This window comes from Ovis canadensis, chromosome 13 (genome assembly GCF_042477335.2).
Source record: "Ovis canadensis isolate MfBH-ARS-UI-01 breed Bighorn chromosome 13, ARS-UI_OviCan_v2, whole genome shotgun sequence".
Lineage (NCBI taxonomy): Eukaryota > Metazoa > Chordata > Mammalia > Artiodactyla > Bovidae > Ovis > Ovis canadensis.
In genome coordinates, this window is record NC_091257.1 from 43397624 (window position 1) to 43420939 (window position 23316).

The following is a 23316-nucleotide window of genomic DNA, read 5'->3' on the forward strand; positions in this document are numbered from 1 at the left end:
CTCTGCTGCTCTCTCTGTTGTGGGGTTTTATGAAAGGGATGCCATTTCCTTTGTAAAAATCCCGGACTTTTGGGTGTTTGCCTAATATCACTCTTATGTTTTGGGAACCAGCTTTTATTTATTCTCTACAGACCCGTTTATTGAAAACGATGGAAAAGAAAGTTCTGTTTATTCTAAGACTCTGATGGGAAGTGGGGGTGGGGTGCAGAGGGGAAAAATGTGGAATTTTACACTGCTTGAAAATGAATCCGGAAAAAGACTCTTAGAAAGGGGGTGCTCCTGGGGGTGAGGGTGGGGGAATGGAGACGTGGGTCTGGTCACCCAACTCAGACACACATTAAGAGGCAGTTAAAGAAAGCATCAAGTTGATGTGGGAAATTCCAAATATACAACAATCGGGCTTTGTTCGTAATGGGTTCCATATGTGCTGTTGGAGAGTTAGTGAGAGGGTGAGAGGGAAGGGGCGGGGGTAGACGGGGTGGGGGGGAGATGGAAAGTTCTCCAGCATGACCTGCACAGAGTCTTTGGCGAGGTGGTTTAGGCTAACTCTTCTTCCTCTTTCTCATTTCCTTTCTGCACTGCCTGGTGGAAATGCATCTGGAAAGCTACCCAGTAACCTGGCCAAATCAAGCCTCTCTTTCCTTGTTGATTCCACAGTGGTTTTGAACAAAGGAGAGGCACATTTTCAAAACCCTGATCTGGCCAGAGCCCTGGATTTCTGTTCGCAAGTGCAGCTTGAGAGGGGGGCCGTGGATCAGATCGACAGAGAAGTCACCGTCTCTTCCTAACCCAGGCCAGGGCAAAGCCCCTGGGAGCTGGATTTATTTATATTTGACTAAATGCAACTTCCTGTTTCCCAGGGGTATTAATGAAGGTTTCGATGCAGAGCTCGTCTTTGCGGCATAGTTCAGAACGTAAGAGACACTTTGATGAACTAAGTGCAAATAAAACAAAAACATATGCCTTTGATTAAAGTTAAAATACATATAGAAGAGAATGTTAATGGAAACAAAAAAAATAACCTTTGGCCAGACTCCCACACATTTGAGCCCCACACATTCTACCCCTCTCCCCTAGGGGTAGGGTGTGGGGCAGGATCATTTCTCATATCAGCACTGGCGCTTCCTCCCAGCTAATAGAGAATCCTCCCCAATCCCCACAGAGTAGGAGGTTTGAACCTCAAACCTCAGAGAGGGTTGAAGACTCTTAACATTCAACTTGTTCAAAATTATCTTTCTGACGGTCTTACTCTAGGTGTTCGAGATTTACATGTTTTAACTAATTATTGAATCTAATGTACTTATTTTCAGAAGACTATTATTGTTGCACTGTTACAATACAAATATGTTTCTTGGGAGCGGATATAACCCGTACCTTAGCAGATATGACCACTTTAGAGAGGTGAGGGTAACTGATATTTAGTGAATGTTCAGCCATTGCCAGGCAACATGATAGAAGGTTACCAATGACTTGTCTCCATGGCAGAATTGTTTCATTATCTCAGTGGTAAAGAATCCACCTGCTGATGGAAGAGACACAAGGGACTTGGATTTGACGCCTGGGTAGGTCGGGAAGATCCCCTGGAGAAGGAAATGGCTACCTACTTCCCAGTATTCTTGCCTGGGAAGTCCCATGGACAGAGGAGCCTGGCAGGCTACAGTCTATGAGATTGCAAAGAGTCAGACATGACTGAGCATACACAAACATCCATGTTTTACAGTTGATGAAATTAGGGCCCAGAGAGGGTTAATAAGTTGACCGAGGTAGCACAGCCAGAACTGTCAGAGCTAAGATGAAAACCAAAGTCAATTTGGCTGATTTCAGGGCCTGACTTGGTCCCTTGTACTCTCACCTACTGCAGAGGGCTTTATCCGATTATAGCACTTTGGAAATCTAAAAAAGAGATGTATCCACAGTGCCCAGCAGAGGAATGGGAAGACCACTGTCTTTGAAAAAGAGAATGTTCATACAGGAAATGGTGTTAGACGGAGCAGTGCTAGTGTCTCTGGAACCACTGCTTTGATGTCCCTTGGAGCTAAGCCTTTGTAATGGGGTACAGCTGGCTACCCCACCCCCATCAGTAGATTCAACAACCTGGAGACAGGTTTTGACCCACAGTTGGTGGAACTTACGAATGTGGCATTCACAGATACTGGGATTGGTCCAGGAACCAATCCTCTGCTGATACCATCAAGCGGCTGTATTACTTAGAGCATGTCTTTACCAGGGTGGTGGACGATAGGGTTCCCTTTGCTTCCAGGGAGCAGCAGCCTAATGCGCAGGGGACAGACCGGGAGGATCCTGCCCCTGTGAGCCCTGCTGGGAGATGGTGTGGAGATGACAGACCTCCATTCTCGAGTCCCTGAAACTGCTGCTTCTGATGCCTCTGGGAGCACAGCACCCACTCTAGGCTGCTGGCGCTTTTTAATTGTTCATTCTGAATATTTTCTTCCTATGTCAGTGAGAAGTATTCATATTCAAACTCTGGAATGAAAATGCATGGGAATCAATCAAGCGATATTTCAGGAAAATCAATGGTCTTGACAAACCAAAGAAGTAAGATGTATCCAATCAAATGGGAGTTCATGGTCAGGGATAGCAGGGGGAGAGAAAGGGGGGTCAGGGAATGATGGCCTGTTGTGGGGAAAGCATTTCCTAACAGCACAGCTAGTGGGAGGCAGGAGGGAAGCTCACCTGGGGTGATGTGTGTGCCTGGGTGCGATGCTGACTTCCAAGTCAGGCCACTGACCATGAGGGCACCTGCGTGGCAGCCATGGGAGGGTGCCACGAGTGATTCCTGGGAGAACTGGGCACAGAATGGGGACTGATGTTTATACCCTCCTGCCCAGAGTGAGCCTGACACACTAGAACCAAGTGCTTATCCCCCCTCCTGGCCCAGGGCCTGCAGTTACCATTTGTGAGGCCAATCCTTTTTGGCCCTCGGCAGGGGCATGGCAACCCACTCCAGTACTCTTGCCTGGAAAATCCCATGGACAGAGGAGCCTGGTGGAATGCAGTCCATGGGGTTGCTAGGAGTCGACACGACTGAGTGACTTCACTTTCACTTTTCACTTTCATGCACTGGAGAAGGAAACGGCAACCCACTCCAGTATTCTTGCCTGGAGGATTCCAGGGATGGGGGAGCCTGGTGGGCTGCCATCTATGGGGTCGCACAGAGTCGGACACGACTGAAGCGACTTAGCAGCAGCAGCAGCAGCAGCAGGGGCACGTGGATGCCAGTCTCACCACTGACTGTAACTTACTGGCACTCAGTCAATTCATTTGCACAGCATGATTTTGTTCATTTGGCAGAACACAAAGAGAAGGGGTTATAGGACGGCGAGTGTCTGAGAGAGGTGACTGAGGGCATACTGTGGGGGAGGTGAGGGGTCAGAGGGCAGCCTGAGGTCACTGTGAATCTGGGGTTGGGGCAGAAGGTGGTGAGCTAAGAAGTGTCAGAAAGGTGAGCTGAAGTGCCCTTCTAGAAAGAAGGACAGAGTCCATCTGAGAAACGTCAGCCCTGGCCTTTTTGGCCACTTGCATCCTTTTGCTGGTGAAAGGTGGACTATGACTCATACTGGGGAAACAGGACAACAGAAAGCGGACAGTTGAGACCCTTCTCCCAACATCCGTCTCAAGCCATTATTTCTTGTCAGTTGAGGAGGATGTGAAAGGGCTCTTGCTAAGTTTTATCTGTGGTTTCAAGGCAGCAGGAGCCACCTTCTTCCAACCCCCCTCAAGGGTTTGTGAGGGAGGTTCTGAAGCCCTCAGTTGACCTTCCCTTCAGGCTGTCCGGGCAGGAAGATGAGAGAGAAGGGGGCGCCACTTGTCCCTCACCTCAGACCTGGGGAAGGGACTGGCTGTGGGGTGCCCGCAGGGAAGGTGACCGGGAAAGGGGATCGCTACTGGAAGCAAAAGGAAGGAGGTCACTCCCATCCCACAGCCTTGGCTCATCCCAGGTGCTTAGCGTGTTGTGTGAAGGAAGGCAGATGGAGGCTGGGGGCAAAGAGAGGGATTTTATGTGACCACCTGGGAGAGAGTTAGATTTTGTGATCTACAATAAAAAAGTATCCCTTTGAGGGCTTCGCTTTGAGGGCTCAGTGGTAAAGAATCTGCCTGCCAGCACAGGAGACACAGGTTCAATCCCGATCAGGGAGGATCCCACGTGCCATGAAGCAATGGGTACCACAACTGCTAAGTCTGCGCTCTAGAGCCCGGGAGCTGTAGCTTCTGAAGCCTGCGTGCCCTGGAGCCCCCGTCCCACAAGAGAAGCCACCTCAACGAGAAGCTCGCACACTCTTGCTGCAACTAGAGAAAAGCCCGTGCAGTGGTGAAGACCCAGCACAGCCATAAATAAATACAATTATTAAAAAATAAACAAGTGTATACATTTGGTCTTAGTCTCCTTTCCTGGCACAAAACTCTTAACACTCTTGGAATTTTCTAAGCAGTGAGAGTGATAGAGGTACTTTTGTTATGTTCATAAGGTGAAGTTTGGAAAGTCCCTAGGACACCGAAGAATGGGGCTGGTCACCTGAGGAACCCAGCCTGTGACTGGTGGGCTGCAAATTTCAGCCCTACTCCCTGACTTCTGGGGGGAGGGGAGGGGCTGGAGGTTGAATCAGTCACCAAGGGCTGATGATGTAATTAATCCTGACCATGTAATGAGGCATCCATAAAATCCCAGTAGTCTGGGGTCTGGAGAGTTTCCGGTTGGAGACGTGCGGGAGATGGGTGCACTCATAGTTTGTCCCGTGCTTCTCTTCCATCTGACTGTTCCTGAGTTGTACCCTTTAATAATCAATTGGTCACCTAGTAACTAAAATGTTTCTGAGCTCTGTAAGCTGCTCTAGCAAATGAACCAAACTCCCAAAGAAGGTCTGATTTATAGCCATCTGGTCATAACAACCTGGACTTGCAATTAGTGTCTGAAATTGGGGGTGGGGCAGGCTTGTAGGGCTGAGCCCTCAACGCGTGGGAAATGATGCTGTCTCCAGGTAGACTAGAACCTGCCTTGTGTTAGAGAATCACTGATGGCAGAACCGCCTCCCGTCCACCTTCCCCACATGCTGGCATTGGGTTTCGGAAAGTTAAGAGGTATCACTTGTGCCTGGGAACTGCAGTGAGAAATCCCTAGCAGTGATAAGGTGGGGGTGGGGAGGTAGGCAGGAACTTCAAGCAATGCACAGGCATCCTTTGAGGACAAGTTCAGTTCAGTTCAGTTCATTTCAGTCGCTCAGTCGTATCCGACTCTTTGCGACCCCATGAATCGCAGCATGCCAGGCCTCCCTGTCCATCACCAACTCCCGGAGTTCACTCAGACTCACGTCCATCGAGTCAGTGATGCCATCCAGCCATCTCATCCTGGGTCATCCCCTTCTCCTCCTGCCCACAATCCCTCCCAGCATCAGAGGCTTTTCCAGTGAGTCAACTCTTCGCATGAGGTGTCCAAAGTACTGGAGCTTCAGCTTTAGCATCATTCCTTCCAAAGAAATCCCAGGGTTGATCTCCTTCAGAATGGACTGGTTGGATCTCCTTGCAGTCCAGGGGACCCTCAAGAGTCTTCTCCAACACCACAGTTCAAAAGCATCAATTCTTTGGCGCTCAGCCTTCTTCACAGTCCAACCCTCACATCCATACATGACTACTGGAAAAACCATAGCCTTGACTAGACGGACCTTAGTTGGCAAAGTAATGTCTCTGCTTTTGAATATACTATCTAGGTTGGTCATAACTTTTCTTCCAAGGAGTAAGCGTCTTTTAATTTCATGGCTGCAGTCACCATCTGCAGTGGTTTTGGAGCCCAAACAAACAAAGTCTGACACTGTTTCTACTGTTTGCCCATCTGTTTCCCATGGACAAGACTGGGTTTAAACCCGTCTGACCCAGAGAGAGACTGTCTTGATTTGACCTCTTCTACCTTCCCCACATCCAGCATCATCAGGCTCTGACTCTTGAATGAAGTGTGGAGTTTTTAACGACTGTCATGTAAAATGGATGAGAGAATCGATCAGCTGAGATGGACCCAAACACAAGAAGACAACGCATTCCTAACCAGTTTGGAAAATTCCTCCAGCAGGAGGGAGGGAAGCCCTGTCTTTCTTCAACATTCCAACACCTTTTCCATCAGCTCCTAACTCAGCTAACTTGGGTAATTCTTGTCACATCATATTAGAGTAAGCTGTGACTGAGGCTGTGCAAACAGAAATACTGCCGACAATTGTAATTTTCTGTTTGAAAAGTGGCTGGAATTTAGGCCAAACGTGAAACCCAATATCCTAAAGAATAGAACCAAGATGTGGAGCAATACTGGTGTCCCTGGACCTCATGTGCCCAGAGCCTGTGGGATTATCTACAGGTCCCCGTACAGGAGTTTTGGTTTCTCTTGGTTGGAACTAAGGTTTGCCCAGGTGCTAGGCATAGTAGTCATTACCCAACTTTAGACAGACCTTCCCTCCTCCTATGGCATTTGGAAGAAGCAGTAGGTAGGATGGCAGCTAGTTTGACTAAGCAGATGAATTTTTCCTTCCCTTCTTTCCCCTACCCCTTTTCCTCTCTTTCTGTTTCAAGCTTCTTTTATTTAGTTGGGCTCTGTCCTGGGCTTCATGGAACAGGTTTTTTCCATGACCATCCAGACAAGGAAAAGAAGTATAACCCAAATCCTTCAGTTTGACTCCCACTCATCCTTGCTGGGAAAGGTTTGGTGGACGAAGATGAATCTATTATTTGCTTCTGAGGTGACAATGACATTGTCTGTGCTCTATTTGTATTTCGTACCAAGCTCCACACTAACCTTACCCTTGTCTAAACCAATGTTGTCTATTTCAGGAACTCTTCTAAAGTTGTTTTTTTTTTTTTTAAAATACAGTCCTTCCCTTAATTCTCACAACATCTTATCAAATAGGTACTCTTGTTTTCCCTGGATGAAGAAACTAAGGTAGGGAGAAGTGGAGTCACCTGTCTGGGGTCCCCTGTAAGTGGCCTCACGGTCATGAACTGTTACACTCTCCTAGGTGTGCCTAGAATTGAAGACACAAGAAACCTTTTGCTTATTGGAAGAGTTTTCTTTTGTCCCTAAAACTCAGTTCCTGTCCTTGAGGGTCTCTGGGGAAGTGAAAGAACGATGACCTTATACCTGACCTGGCACCTGGAAGGTTACTGAACACCTACCCATCAGGAGAAAGTGAAATCATGTTTGTGAAAGGTTTTTGTAAATCACACACACACTCTCTCTCTCTCTCTCTCTCTCTCTCTCTCTCTCTCTCTCTCTCTCTCTCTCTGTTTTCCTGTTGCTCCTGTCACCGCAACAGCCTTCCTGGGCCTCACCATCTACTTCTCTCCCTCTTCATACAATATCCTGCTATGATGGCCACATTTCATCCATCTGAATTCCCTAAAGGTCATCCAGCTAAGCCCCACTTTTTTTGGTGGGATAAAGAGATTTTGAGAACTCCCTCTTGAGGATGTTTCATTTGGGTAGAGAATTAATTAGTCCAGAGTAAGACCCTCTGTCTCCATCAATTCAAAGACACACATCCCATCACAAAAGAAAAGATCTCAGTCTTCCAGGACAGTGAAGAAAACGTAGCATTTTGCTGATGGAAACCTTGCTTACTAACCAAGCATCCCAGAATCTCATTCAATGTGATCAAGGGGAAGAGAATGTCAAGTGGAAGACATTAATGGCTTATGTGGAGGATTAGTCCATATTCTGTCTTAGTAACTCTTGCTTCATGGACATCAAACAAAGGACTCATCAGCTTGCTGGAAGGATTATTTCAACTAGTCACCCAGGAAAAGAGGGGACAGGCAGAGCTCCTGGATTGCAAGCAGCTGATGGATCTTATTCCTCCACAGGAAAGTTCTTCACATGGAATCTGGGTATGATTTGCTCCCTGCCTCCTCATCAGAGCTGCACTTGCCCTTCCCAGCATGAGGCTAAGTCAGGCAATCAATGGCTGCAGCCTGGGATGATGGCCCTTCTGCATGGCAATAATGGCTTAGTGTATGTGCTGTTAGGAGTGATGTCACGGCCAGGTCCTGAGGAATCAATAAGGTTGCCAGGATGCCTGAGTGATTAAGAAGTCAATAAGCTGACCTGTGTGGGACTGGTCATGTAGATTGGCTTTCAAGGCCATTTTGCAAAGCCCTTTTTCATGTGCTATCGGTTGTGGATGGATTTTGATAACTAGCATTGATTTGCTATATTTATGAAGTGCTGTTTGTACTGGTTAAACTGTGTAATTGCACCTAGAATGGACAGATAAATAATGTCCTTATCTGTGGTATTGACCACCCAGGATTAGCTGAATATATATGTAGTATACTTCCAAACAGTCAATGGAGGTTGACTTTTGATTTATTTTTTAGCTGTCAAATTTCAGTTAAGCATTGGGTGGTAAATGACCCACTCTTAAATCTGCTGCTAATTTCCATGCTTCCTTTTCCCAGAAGGAAAATTTTAACATGCAATTTTTTGCAATATGAGAAAGGTTCATCTTGGTTTAAGTGATATCTTTGGTACTGCAAAAAGGGATGGTTTTCTCTTGGGCCATCAGCTTGCTTTCTTTCCTGTGCCCAGGAGTGTGTCACTCCTCTGCGTAAGTGCCCATTTACCCAGGGGTCTCTGTAATAAGCCACATTGTCTGTATTTGCCCTAGAAGAGGAAAAAAAAAAAAAATTGAATCGATTAGGAAGTTGGGTGATACATTTTAGGAATGTGGCTTATCTTGAGTGTGCCTTCGAGGGCTCCTGTAAGTCAAAATGCCAAATGTTTTCTCAATATCAAATCATGGCCAAAATGGGAAAAATACTTTCAGTGGGCAAACCCTTAGATTTCAATGAGGATGAGTAGGGGATTTTATTACTGTCTTCTTGCATATCCCATTCTATTTGAATTTTAAATACCTATAGCATGAACACAGATAATAGATTGTTGTGAAACTTGAATGAGACGGTGAATTACATGTGTGAAAACAAGGTGGTCACAAATGACAATGAGACCATATTCTGACTTTAATGCTATAGAAGAATATATTTTAGATCTTATTCGATTTGCAAGGAAGAGTCATTAAAAGTTGTTTTTGAAAGGAATGATACTAGCTTCCTGAATATTTTTAACTTGAGGAATAAAGGATGAAGGGTAGAATGGAAAGTCAAGGTGTGTAGAGAAAAGGAGAGCAGTTACAATGTCAACACAATTGTCCAAATGAGTAATGATTAACTCTAGAACTAGAATGGTGGAGAAAGGTTGAATACATGATGTTGGCGAGTTATAAATGCTGGAAGGAAGAATAGTGTTCCTCTCTACTGAGGGGCTAGAGGAAGAAAGGTCCCATAAGTTCAGACAAGTACACAGGAGACAGGGGAAATTTGGAGAGATGATAAGCATAGCTCTGAATGTATAGAATTTTTGGTGCATGAACGTTTTGACCTGAAACTAAAGAGGGACATCAAGCTTGGAAATGTAGGTCTGGATTTCAACAGCAGACACATAACCACTAGACAAGTTATTAGTCAAGTGTAAGGGAAGACATTCAAGAACACAAAAATTTACTTCTTATGCACTTTTTCTCAGGAGCTTACTGGAAGATGATCTGCAGGAAAAGAAAGTTAAACCTACAAAGCGGAGAACCTCAGTTCTAAGAGAAGGTGCATGAATCACAGGACAGGTGCAAAGGGATTCCCAGAATAATGGTGAAGAAAAGGGAGCCTCAAGAAGACAATCATTTAGGAGACTTAGAGAGCTAGTTCAGTTGGTGTAGAAGGATGGAGGGATCTAGGAAGGATGCCTCAAAAGAAAAGGAAAAAGAATAGCTTGAGTGGCAAATAATGAATTTGCCAAATTGAGAGGAGAGACACAGCTCTACTGAAGATCTTAGAGAAGAATACTTGATGGGCATAACAGAATATTAAGTGAGCGAATAATTAAATAAGGCAACTATTAATTCCTGGAAAAACATAAAGTTGGAAAATCCAGGCTATGTAATGATACTATACAATAGTTTTCAGCTGTAAACAATACCTTGATAGTCATAATAAAAGTGAATTTTGATTTAAACTGTGATATAGATACTTTGAGAAAATAGGAAAGGAGATGTGTGAGCCTGTAGGGATGTGGAGTAACAACTGAAGTAAATTTTAAGCCTCATCTCTCAGGGTGGCAGCATAAAATGCCAAAAATTGAGTGATTAAGAAATCACAGTATACACAGATGATCGAGAAATCTGGCATTAACTACCAGAAGCAACAGTTGAAAGAAAATGTCCATGGCACCCCTGGGGAGAGGGACTCAGAGATGAAAAGAAGTGGAAATGGAGCCTGCTGTTTGTGTTTATAAATCTTCCAGTATTCTTCAACTTAAAAATGCTATGAAAATTGCCATGCACACGTATAATTTTGATAAAAATGAGAAACTGTCAAGAGAAGGAGCAATGTTCAAGATAATTTGAGCCAGATAAGGCCTGGGGGTAGTGAGTGGTAAGTAGAAGGGCATTCATGGCCCTGAGAAGGCGTGCGTGGAACGCTGACAGCAGATGCTGGCTGCGGAAGCAGAGCCGGGTTGCCAGACCTCTTTCTGAATGGACAGATTTGGGTCCAGATACGGGGGTTATTTAATTCAACGAGTAAATGTTTCAGGAGACCTGCTTCATTTCCTCTGGTGTCTTTTCTTTCATTGTCTGTTACTGGGTTCTCTATCCATGAATATGCTATTGAAATGGCTGTTGAAAATGGCTGATAGCTTAAAATGCCTAGCTTTTAAGCTACACCTAGGAAAGAAGCACCATACATCTTTTGAAACAAGATGAGGATAGACAGACAAAAGGAAAAAGACAAATACATCAGCAAAGGCACTGCCATCAATTCTGGAGCCAGTCCTGAAGGGTCATTCATGCTTTTCAGTGATCTCACCTTTTTTTTTTTGCTATGCTGCATGGCATGTAGGATCCCAGTTTTCCCACCAGGGACTGAACCCACACCCCCTGCAGTGAAAGTGTGGAGTCTTAACCACTGGGCTGCCAGGGAAGTCTTGATCTCACCTTTTGAACTCTTCATCTCAGTGTTGGGTTGTGTTTGCGTGTATGAATGCTCATGCATATACACATATGTTATTTCCTTTTGTGAGCCTAGCAGCACTGCAGCAGTTACAGAAGCCTCAGAGTGGTGACAACTAATTATGAAACACTACGCCTGATGTGTCCCTTTTATCTCATCTTGCAGAAGCCTTGCATTCCCACGAAATTCCCCAGTGGATCTTTGTAATCCTGGAAAGGAAGTGTCAATATGGAAACAGCTGTTGTTGAGATAGTTAGATGACATTCTAATGAGCTACGAAGGAAACTCAAGGCTAATGGGACTCGGCTGCAAATATTCTTTCTAGACAATTAGACGCACGTGAGAAAGCCTATAGTCCCTAGGAATGCAGAGAGGGGTACACTGGGCTGTAGATATCACATCCTCTCATTCATACATGGGCTTTTATCCTCCCAAGCCATGTGAGATGTCTAACAATCTCCCTGGCTCTCTACTGGGAGCTGCAGACTCAGGTCCCTTTGCTAAAAGGCCCCACCAGGGGATCCCAGATGGAGAGCAGAAGCCAAGCACAGCCTGTGCCCAGGGCTCCATCCCTGTCCGCTCGCTGCTGGGTGAGTTCAGGACGAGGTATCTGCTGCCATTTTGGAAGGAGTCAGGAGAAATGGCCACAGGTTGATGTGATTGAAGCAGGGAGCAAATACTGTCCTTCCACAGAACCCAAACCCTTATCATTCAAAGGGGAAGGTCTGGTGATGGGAGTGAGAGAGAGCTTTAGAGGCAAAGACATGGGATATGACCTTTTACCATTAGGGACTTAAAACCGATGCCTTGGGACTTCCCTGGTTGTCCAGTGGTTAAGAATCCACCTTCAAATGCAGGGGATGTGGGTTCGATCCCTGTTTGAAGAACTAATATCCCACACGCCATAGGGCAACTAAAGAACCCATGTACTGCAACTAGAGAAGCCTCCGCATGCTGTAACTAGAGAAAGCCCATGAGCCACAACAAAGACCCAGTGCAGCCACAATTTACAAATAAATAAATGAAATTTATTTAAAAACCAACCAACCAATGCCTTTTCTAGAAGGCAAAGGGAAGAAGATAATTCACTCACCCAATGCCTTCTCTGCATCAGGCATGGCTCTCGGCTCTTGCTCTAAATGACCTCTTTTAAATCTTCACTGTGATCTTATAACCTGGGTAGTATTAGCTACATTTTGATAAGGAAGACAAAGCTCATCAAGATTAAACACTTGCAAAGCTGTGATTGAGACCTCAAATCCATGTGACATTGAAGCTCATTCTCAATATTCTTTACGGATGTGTATGTATACAGCAGAGCATTCTGTGCTTCTGAACAAGGCTGCCTTCAGGAGAAAATATGTTACCAGAGGTTGAATCAGAGCATAACCTACTTGCAGGAAGGGAAATGCCAATTCCAGCTCCCTCCATCCATTCTGTCTCACCTAAAGGGGGGGAATCCCCAGAAGTGCTGTGAAATTCACAGCCTAAGGGCATAGGCTTCTAAAATAGTGATACCTCACATGGGACTATCAAATGCCCCAATGCTCACCTCACTGCCTCATTGCTAAAAGCCCATTCACCACAGTTCCTTTTATACAGTACATCATGTCCACCTTGAAATTACAAGGTTTCCTCAAAGGTGAGAAACAGTTTAAAGATACAGTTCAGTTGAACAAGCATCAGAGCCAGAGTCAGACATATAAGGAGTGTTGGAACTAAATCAGACCAGAAAGCAAGCAAACAAACAAACAGCAACAATAGAAACAATGATTTTTACCTAAGGGCATTAATGGAAAGGTTAATTATATAAAGGAACAGATGAATAACATAAAAAGAGAGATGGAAATTCTAAGAAAGAATCAAAAAGAAACTCTAGAGATCAAAAACACTGTAAGACAAATGAAGAATGCCTTTGATGATTCTATCAGTCGACTGGACACGGCTGAGGAAGGAACCTCTGGGCTTGAGGATATGACAACAGAAACTGCTAAAATCGAAAAGCAAAGAGAAAAAAAGACTGAAAATAAAACCAGAATGGAATATGCAAGAACTGTGGGACAGCTACAAAACATGTAACATACACATAATGGGAACAGGAGAAGAGGAAAAAAGGAAAAACAGAAGCAATGCTTGAAGAAACAATGACTGAGAATTTCTCCAAATTTAGTGTCAGGCACAAAACAGCTCTAGAAAGCTCAGAGACTATCAAACCAGATAAATCCCCCTACCTACAAAACCCTAAAATCAGCCCCCACCACAAAACCCACACCAAAAAACCCCCACAAAAACAAATAAACTACACTTAGGAATATTATTGTCAAACTTCAGAAGATCAAAGACAAAGGAAAAAATCTTTTTTAAAAAAAGTATTTTTCATATTTTTCCATTATGGTTTATTATAAGATACTGAATACTGTGCCCTGGGCTATAGAGTAGGACCTTGTTGTTTATCCATTCGATGTATAATAGTTTACATCTACTAATCCCAAACTCCCAGTCCATTCCTCCCCCATGCCCTGCCTCCTTGGCAACCACAAATAGATTCTCTGTGTCTGTAAGTCGGCTTCTGTTTTGTAGATATGTTCATTTGTGTCATCGTTTCGATTCTACATATAATAAGTGGTATCATATGACATTTGTCTTTCTCTTCCTGGTTTACATCACTTAGCATGATGGTCTCTAGGTCCATCCATGTTGCTACAAATGGCACTGTTTCATTCTTTTTATGGCTGAGTAATATTCCAATTATATATATATTTTTTGTTATGCAAGTTGCTTTATTACTTCAATATTGCTATTGAAATACATGCATATGTATTTTTTTCTTTATTTGTCCATCTGTCATTGGACATTTAGGTTGTTTCCAAAGTGGTTGGCTATTGTAAGTAGTGTTGCTATAAGCATAAAGAAAAAAATCTTATATGTGTGATACAGAAAAAATCTTGAGAGAAGTCAGAGGGTAGGTGGGATTCATTGATGAATTCTACTGAACATTTACAGAAAAAAGTACACCAATTCTCGACAGTCTTTTCCAGAAAACAGAAACAGAGAGAAGACTTCCTAACTCATTCTATGAAGCTAACATTGCTCTAATGTCAAAACCAGACAAGGATATTATTGGAAAAGGAAACTACAGACTGATATCTCTTGTGAACATAGATATAAAAATCCTCAACAAAATATTAGCAAATAAAATACAACAGATATAAAAAGAATTATATACTATGCCCAGGTTGGATTTATCCCAGGTTGTTTAAACATTCAAAAATTAACTAATGTATTTCATCATATTAGAAAGCTAGAGGAAAAAAAAATCACATGATCATATCAATATATGCAGAGAAGAAATTAGACAAAGTTCAACACCCATTCATGATAAAAGAAAACCTCTCAGTAAACTAAGGATCAGAGGTAAACTTCCCCAACTTGATAAAGAATATCCTCAAAACCCTACAGCTAACATCATACTTAGCAGTGATAAACTTGAAGTTTTCCCTCTAAGATCAGGAACAAGGCAAGGATATCCTTTTCAGCATTGCTTTCAACATCTTATTGAACAAAATCCTAAATAATACAGTAAGACAAGAGAAAGAAACAAAAGTTATATAGATTTGGGAAGAGGAAATAAAACTATCTTTCTTCACAAATGACATGACTATTCATGTAGAAAATTTGAAGGAATTGACAAAAATATACTTGGAACTAATAAGTGATTATAGGAAGTTTACAAGATAGAAAGTTAACATACAAAAGTCAATGGCTTTCCCACGAATTAGCAATGAACAAGTGAAATGAAAAATGAAAAATATATTATCATTTACACTGTGTGTGTGTTAGTTGCTCGGTTGTGTCCAACTCTTTGTGACCCCATGGACTGTAGCCTGCCAGGCTCCTCTGTCCATGGAATTCACCAGGCAAGGATACTGGAGTGAGTTGCCATTCCCTTCTCCAGGGGATCTTCCTGACTCAGGGATTGAACCCAGGTCTCCTTCATTGCAGGCAGATTCTTTATTATGTGAGCCACCAGGGAAACCCTCCCATTTACATTAACACTCCCCCAAACAAAATGTTTAAGTATAATTCTAACAAAATATGTATAAGATATATATGAGTAAAATGAGAAAACTGTCATAAGAGATACCAGAGAAGAACAAAATAAATGGAGAAATATTCTATGTTCTTGGATAGGAAGGCTCAGTATTACAAGAATGCTAGTTCCTCCCAACTTAATCTATGTGTTTAATACAATCTCAATCAAAACCCCAGCAAATAACTTTATGGATATCAACAAACTCATTCTGAAATTTATATGGAGAAGCAAAAGATACAGATTAGTTGACTCAATATTGGTGAAAAAAAAAACAAGTCGAAGAGCTGACACTACCTAAGTTTGACTTACTAGAAAGTTACACTAATTAAAACAGTATGCTATTGGTACAAGAATAGATTAGACCCATATAACTGAATAAATAGCCCAGAAATAAACCTACATAAATACAGCCAAGTGATATTTGGCAAAAGAGCAAAGGTACTGAAAAGATGCTCAAAATCATCTATTATTAAGGAAATGCAAAGTAAGACAACAATGAGATACCTCTACCTACTTATCAAAATGGTCAAAATCCAAAACACTGATAATACCAAATGCCGAGAATGTAAAATAACAGGAGCTGTCATTCAGTGGGAATGCAAAATGGCACAAACAGTTTGGAAAGAAATTTGGCTGTTTCTTGCCAAATGAAATATGCTTTTATCATATAATCCAGCAATCAAGCTCCTTGGCATTTACTCAAATGAACTGAAACTTACAGCCATAATGGAACCTGCACATGGATGTTTCTAGAAGCTTATTCATAATCGCCAAAATTTGAAATTAAGTTCTCTTTCAGTAGGTTAATGAGTAAACAGACTGTAGTATATCCAGACAATGGAATAATATTCAGTACTGAAAAAATGAGCTATCAAGCCATGAAAATAAATGGAAGAAACTTAAATTCATATGGGCTTCCCAGGTGGGACAGTGGTAAAGAATTCTCCTGCCAGTGCAGGAGATGCGGGTGTGATCTCTGGATTGGGAAGATCTCCCTGGAAGAGGAAATGGCTGCCCACTCCAGTATTCTTGCCTGGGGAATCCCATGGAGCCTGGAAGGCTACAGTCAACGGGGTCTCGAAGAGTTGGACATGGCTGAGCACACGCACCTAAATTCATATTGCTAAGTGAAAGAAGCCAAGCTATATATTTATGATTCCAACTATATGGCATTCTGGAAAAGGCAAAACTATGGAGTCAATAAAAAGATCATTAGTTGCCAGGCATTAGGGGAGGGAGATGTATGAACAGATGGAGAACAGAGGATTTTTAGGGCAGCGAAACTATCTTGTGTGATACAGCAATGGTGGATACACATCATTATACATTTGTTCAGACAACACCAAGAGTAAACCTTAATGCAAAATATTGACTTTTAGGGATAATGATGTGTCAGGGTAGGTTCATCAATTGTAGCAAATGTACTACTCTTACTGAGGATATCTGTAGTGTGGGGTGTTGTGAGTGTGTGGGGACAGGGGTATATGGAAAATCTTCATACTTTTTGCTCAGTTGTGCTTTGAATCTAAAACTAGTGTAAAATTATTTTTTAATGAATTAAAAAATGGAGTGTCAGGAGATTGATCTGGAGATGATAATGGTAGGATGAACTGGAGGAGAAACACTGGGTACAACAGGAGAATAATTAGATGCTTAGTCCAAGTGAGAGGTAGTGAGGACCTAAACTGGGGCCATGAAATTATGGGTTGCGTTTCTTGAAAAGGGTGGAGGGTGTGACAGCAGTCCTTTCTAGGACCTTCCAAACAAGACAATGGAGATGGAAGCATTGGTAAAAGAGCACAGGGGTACAGGCGGTTACGGAGAGAAGGATGATATATTAATGACTTCATGATATTTAGAGAAAACAACTCCTTGGTTAATTTCATACCCCCCCCTCCAAACTAAACTTACATTAACTCTTTGATATACCACACACCGTCCCACACAAGACCCTATGGCCACCCGCCACCAGCCCCACCATGGCAGGCAGTGGTGGCTGGATAGAGGATATCAGCCATTAGACAAACCCTCTCATCCAGCCATTCCATCTTTATTTATACTTCAGATAAGGTAAGGATGCTAGCTGTGGGTCTCCCATCACTGGAAACCCAGAAGGACCCTCTCAGTTCTTGACAACTCTCCTCCTTAAGGTGTAATTTCCTGGCCCTATGGCCAGCGTGACCGTGAATCCCTGAGATCCTGGTTCCCAGCCCTGGAAAAGTTGATTCCTTCTGGGAATCCTGCCAGCATCATGTTGCCTCAATTTGAAGACAAATTATAAATTAATAAAGAGAAAAAAGCCCTGGACTCTCACATCTGCCAAAACACACCATTCCCTGAAATGTTCCTGAAAGGGCTTCACTGATGCAGAGTACAGAAAGAGCCAACCATCCGAAAGCCTTTTCCAGATTTGAGAGGCAGGATGGCTTGGCCTCCAAATGCACTCCAGCTGCCTTTTCCCAGGGCAGAGCCAGCGTTGTTCTTGGAAGGTAACCACCTGCATGTTTCACACAGTCTGGAGTTCCGTAAACCCCCACCAAGCAGACAGACCCTATCATTGACAAAAAAAAAAACCCAGGAAAGACTGAGAAAGACTATGGCCGGTGTGGCACAGCAACACTGCTTAGGTTGTTACGAACGCCAAGGGTTTTCAAAGACTGTGTTTCTGAGCTCATCAAGGCACAGAAGTTGTCCCTGTCAAGTGCTTTTTCTTTAAAAGAGAGTCACTCAAACAGCCTTCCCTATAAAATCAACTCCTGAGGAAGTCTTAGTAACCTGATACCCATGAAAGAGGAAAGAGGCAGGGATCCAGGCACTGGAGAGGGGGCTTCAGGCTGCCCTGCCCTCTGCATCCTTCATCAGCAAAGTACACACTTTTCAGGCAACCCTCCCCCTTTTTTCTAGTGTGATTGCTTCCCTTTACAAACGAATCTGATTTTCCTAGGCAATGCCTTTTGAAGCTGCTTTGGTCTCTTCTGGCAAACGCTTTCTATTTCTTCATCTCATTCATTCCTACTTCTGCAAGTTATTTGGTTTAAAAAGCCGCTACTCTGCTTTGTAATCCACATAGACCAATCTGCACAGCTCAGGCATTTAGTGACTTGATGGTTTTCTCCCCCTAGAGGCACAGGAGGAAGAAATTAACAACAGCACAGGAAGGATTGGATGATTGTGGAAGAGACTCAGACCCAGGGATGGGGACACAAAGACCCTGGGGGTGGCAGAGGGAGGGTCTGCTTTTACTTACAAACACATCCATGAGCAGGTGTTCCAGTGTCACCTCAAAGTCCTCCAGTTTGGCAGCTAAAGTCATAACGGACGATCCGATGGGTGATCTGGTCCCCCCTGATGGCCCAAACCTGTAAACTCCTCCGCTCGGAAATTTGGTGACAAATTTAATGACAAGGCAGAATCGCCACTAATAGGAAGTAGAAACCCTCAAAAGAGAACAGAGCATTGCAGACTGCCCGGGTAGAGCTTTGTAGCCAGAAATCATAAAGGATTGGAAAAAAAAAAAAGAAGCTGTATTAAGGGTTCTGTGGAACCAGTCTGGATATAAAGTGATGTCACGCAGTGAAGAATCCTGGCTCTTGATAACTTCAGGGTCTGAGGTACTGTACAAAAGGCAAGGAAATCCCGACAGTGGGTGAAAGAGAGACAGAAAGAAAGATGGGGTGAGTAGGGAGAATGGGGAAAAAATGGACTAAACCGTCTGGCTCTGATATTTATAGGGCCACATGTTTTTGACTCCAGCCCATTTCTCAGTTCATCTGTGACCTTTCATAAACGGCCAAACACACTGGAGCGTATTGTAGAGCAGGGGCAGTGGGTCCCGCCGAAGTTGGCTGTGACCGATGCCGGGGCAATTCACACAGACACACCATCAATGGTTCTTTGTAAAACCCCCATCAGACCTTGTTCTGTACACGATGACAGAAAAGCACATAGTCTTGTGAAAAACAAGGAAACGACATTTTTCCTCAGAATATTATTAGATCCTTAGACTCACCCCCGTCCTGTATCCTCCCCACCCCCTCCTCTGTAAGAGTAGATAAACATCAAGGAAAAAAATTGAACCTCTTGCATCAACTCCTCAAGGTTCTGCCAGTGGAAGACTATACACTCAATCTGGCAAAGGCCATTTCTTCTTTTCTGCCTCCAAAGTTTGCTTCTTCTTGTTTTTACTTAAAAGATTTTAATTGTGGTAAAATACGCATAGCATGAAATTAACCAGCAAGCCTTCCTCAGCGATCAATGCAAAGAAATAGAAGAAAACAATAGAACAGGAAAGGCTAGAGATCTCTTCAAGAAAATCAGAGATACCAAGGGAACATTTCACCCAAACATGGGCTCAATAAAGGACAGAAATGGGATGGACCTAACAGAAGCAGAAGATATTAAGAAGAGGTAGCAGGAATACACAAAAGAACTATACAAAAAATATCTTCACAACCCAGATAATCAACGATGGTGTGATCACTCACCTAGAGCCAGACATCCTGGAATGTGAAGTCAAGTGGGCCTTAGAAAGCATCACTAAGAAAGCATTACGAACAAAGCTAGTGGAGGTGACAGAATCCCAGTTGAGCTCTTTCAAATCCTAAAAGATGATGCTGAGAAAGTGCTGCACTCAATATGCCAACAAATTTGGAAAACTCAGCAGTGGCCACAGGACTGGAAAAGGTCAGTTTTCATTCCAATCCCAAAGAATGCTCAAACTACCGCATAATTGCACTCATCGCACAAACTAATAAAGTAACACTCAATATTCTCCAAGCCAGGCTTGGAGCAATATGTGAACCGCGAACTTTCAGATGTTCAAGCTGGTTTTAGCAGGGCAGAGGAAACAGAGATCAAATTGCCAATATCTGCCGGATGATCAAAAAAGCAAGAGAGTTCCAGAAAAACATCTATTTCTGCTTTATTGACTATGCCAAAGCCTTTGATTGTGTGGATCACAATAAACTGTGGAAAATTCTGAAAGAGATGGGAATATCAGACCACCTGACCTGCCTCTTGAGAAACCTGTATGCAGGTCAGGAAGCAACAGTTAGAACTGGACATGGAACAACAGACTGGTTCCAAATAGGAAAAGGAGTATGTCAAGGCTGTATATTGTACTCTGCTTATTTAACTTATATGCAGAGTACATCATGAGAAATGCTGGGCTAGAAGAAGCACAAGCTGGAATCAAGATTGCCGAGAGAAATATCAATAACCTCAGATATGCAGATGACACCACCCTTATGGCAGAAAGTGAAGAGGAACCAAACAGCCCCTCTGTGAAAGTGAAAGAGAGTGAAAAAGTTGGCTTAAAGCTCAACATTCAGAAAACTAAGGTCATGGCATCGATCCCATCACTTCATGGCAAATAGATGGGGAAACAATGGAAACAGTGGCTGACTTTATTTTTCTGGGCTCCAAAATCACTGCAGATGGTGATTGCAGCCATGAAATTAAAAGATACTTACTCCTTGGAAGGAAAGTTATGACCAACCTAGATAGCATATTAAAAAGCAGAGACATTACTCTGGCAACAAAGGTCCATCTAGTCAAGGCTATGGTTTTTCCAGTGGTCATGTATGGATGTGACAGTTGAACTATAAAGAAAGCTGAGCACCAAAGCATTGATGTTTTTGAACTGTGGTGTTGGAGAAGACCCTTGAGAGTCCCTTGGACTGCAAGGAGATCCAACCAGTCCATCCTAAAGGAGATCGGTCCTGGGTGTTCATTGGAAGAACTGATGTTGAAGCTGAAACTCCAATATTTTGGACACCTGGTGTGAAGAGCTGACTCATTTGCAAAGACCCTGATGCTGGGAAAGATTGCAGGCAGGAGGAGAAGGGGACAACAGAGGTTGAGATGGTTGGATGGCATTACTGACTCAATGGACATGAATTTGGGTAAACTTTGGGAGTTGGTAATGGACAGGGAGGCCTGGCATGCTGCAGTTCATGGGGTTGCAAAGAGTCGGACATGACTGAGCAACTGAACTGAACTGACTATATTGCAGTGGCTAGTTCAGCAGTTTTAAGGACATTCACATTGTTGTGCAACCCACCTCCAAAACTTTTTCATCTTGTAGGACTCAATTTCTACACCTATTAAACCATAACTCCCCACCGCCCCAGCTCCTGGCAGCCCCCATTCTGCTTTCTGTCTCTATGGATTTGATGGCTTGGTACATCATGTAAGTGGAATCATACAATATTTGTCCTTTCATGTCTGGCTTCTTTTATGTAACATCAGGTTTTCAAGGTTCATCTAGGTTGTAGCTTGTGTCAGAATTCCTCTCACTTTCAAGGCTAAAATCTTATATCTTAAGAAAGACCACTGCTTTGGACAATTTTTCAGGCCTGAGTAAATCTCTCAGGAACACTCGGTTGTCAAGCCTACAGTGGTACAGATGCCACCCATCCTGTTACTGTCCTATAACAAAAACAGCCTTGGTCTACTGAGTTCTATTCTGTTCCTTAAATAATTGCTGAACAATCCATGCAGATTCCAGCTTCTGACTCCAAACAAGTATGATCACTTAACAGTTAATATTGATGCCAAAGGAGAAGATGGCCTACATGCATTGGAGAAGGAAACAAAAATATCAAACTCTCTGGTTTATAATAAAACTCACCCCCTTCTCATGAGCTCTTTAAAGTGGGAACAGCTGAAACTCTCCAATTTAGTACCTTCCCATGAATTTTCATTTTCCCAAAGGAGGTACAGACCCACTTTACTTGGCATATAACATTTAAGCAAAGCAAGCATAAAATAAAGGACCAAGAAAAGAACTGATACAAAGCATCATGTTATTTATAAAGCAGATTTCGAGTGTGTCAGAGTAGTTTAGCTTGACAGTCAGTCATAAATTGTACATAAATGTTCTCTGAATTATAGTTTTGATTCTGTTTTCAAGCCTCTAATAGGGGAATTAGAGTGGGTTCCATGACAAGCATCTCTTGTTAGACAAAGGCACCATGGAGGGGGTGACAGTATTGTGATGAATGGCTCTAATAGCCAAGAGTGTACAGAAAATATATTTCCCTGATGGGTGAACTCATATTCACAGACCTCCCTATGAGCTAATGTGTTTCCCATGTCTTCAGTGCAGGCAAACACCAGAGCAGACGATGTCAGCCACCAGGACTCAGCACCAGCAGAAGTCCTGCCGTGTAGCTGCATCTTTTAAACGGGTAGAGTTAAAACTCCACCTGCCATGAAGGACCCCAAAGTGCCAGGTACCTACTCTCACCACATCTAAGAGTGACCTGTTGGCCTTATAACCTGGAGACTGCAGGAGAGGCGCGGTGTATGCACAAATGTAATACTGTTCTGGTCTTCTGAGACGCTCCGGAGAGCTTTCAAAATCAGGTTTTCTTGAGCCCCTTGCCTTTAGAATTCAGTTTGGACAACGTATTTCAAAAATCTGGGATTTCATAAAAGATATACTTGTGTATTTCTTTAATCCTCTTCCTGAAATGGACAGGGATCAGCCTATGGAGAACAGTTAATATTTCTCATTTAAGGCAATCTATCTCCCAGTCTCAGCAATGACTTTACATGATTTTAAGGGCAACCCAAGACATGGCTTCTCTTAAAATATACACAGCAAACTTCAGGGACAAGAAACTGTGCATAATTTGGGATGTGAGTAATTAATAATCTTGAGCTAGAGCTCTAAGAACGATGTATCAAAAACATCCTACTTTTAGGAGTAAAGCTGCCTTAACAGTTTCCGAAGGGGAAAAATGGACTGAGGTGATGGGTCACACCCATGATGTCATCCATTAGAGGTAACTCTAACTGATACACATTTTTGGTAACTATGTTGGTTCGTTCAGTCACTCAGCTGTGTCTGACTCTTTGCAACCCCATAGAAAGCAGCATGCCAGGCTTCCCTGTCCTTCACTATCTCTTAGAGCTTGATCAAATGAATGTTCATTGAGTCTGTGATGCCATCTAACCATCTCGTCCTCTGTCATCCCCTTCTCCTCCTGCCTTCAACATTTCCCAGCATCAGGATCTTTTCCAGTAAGTCAGCTCTTCAAATCAGGTGGCCAAAGTATTAGAGCTTCAGCTTCAGAATCAGTCCTTTTAATGAATATTCAGGATTGACTTCCTTTTGAGTTGACTGGTTGGATCTTCTTGCAGTACAAGGGACTCTCAAGGGT

General features: G+C 43.1%; 1 protein-coding gene across 1 annotated transcript in view; it reads right to left on the bottom strand.

Annotated features, from left to right (window-relative positions):
- The window catches only part of FRMD4A (FERM domain containing 4A), a 518054-nt gene that overhangs the window by 369372 nt on the left and 125366 nt on the right, over positions 1-23316 (bottom strand). The window lies entirely within an intron of this gene.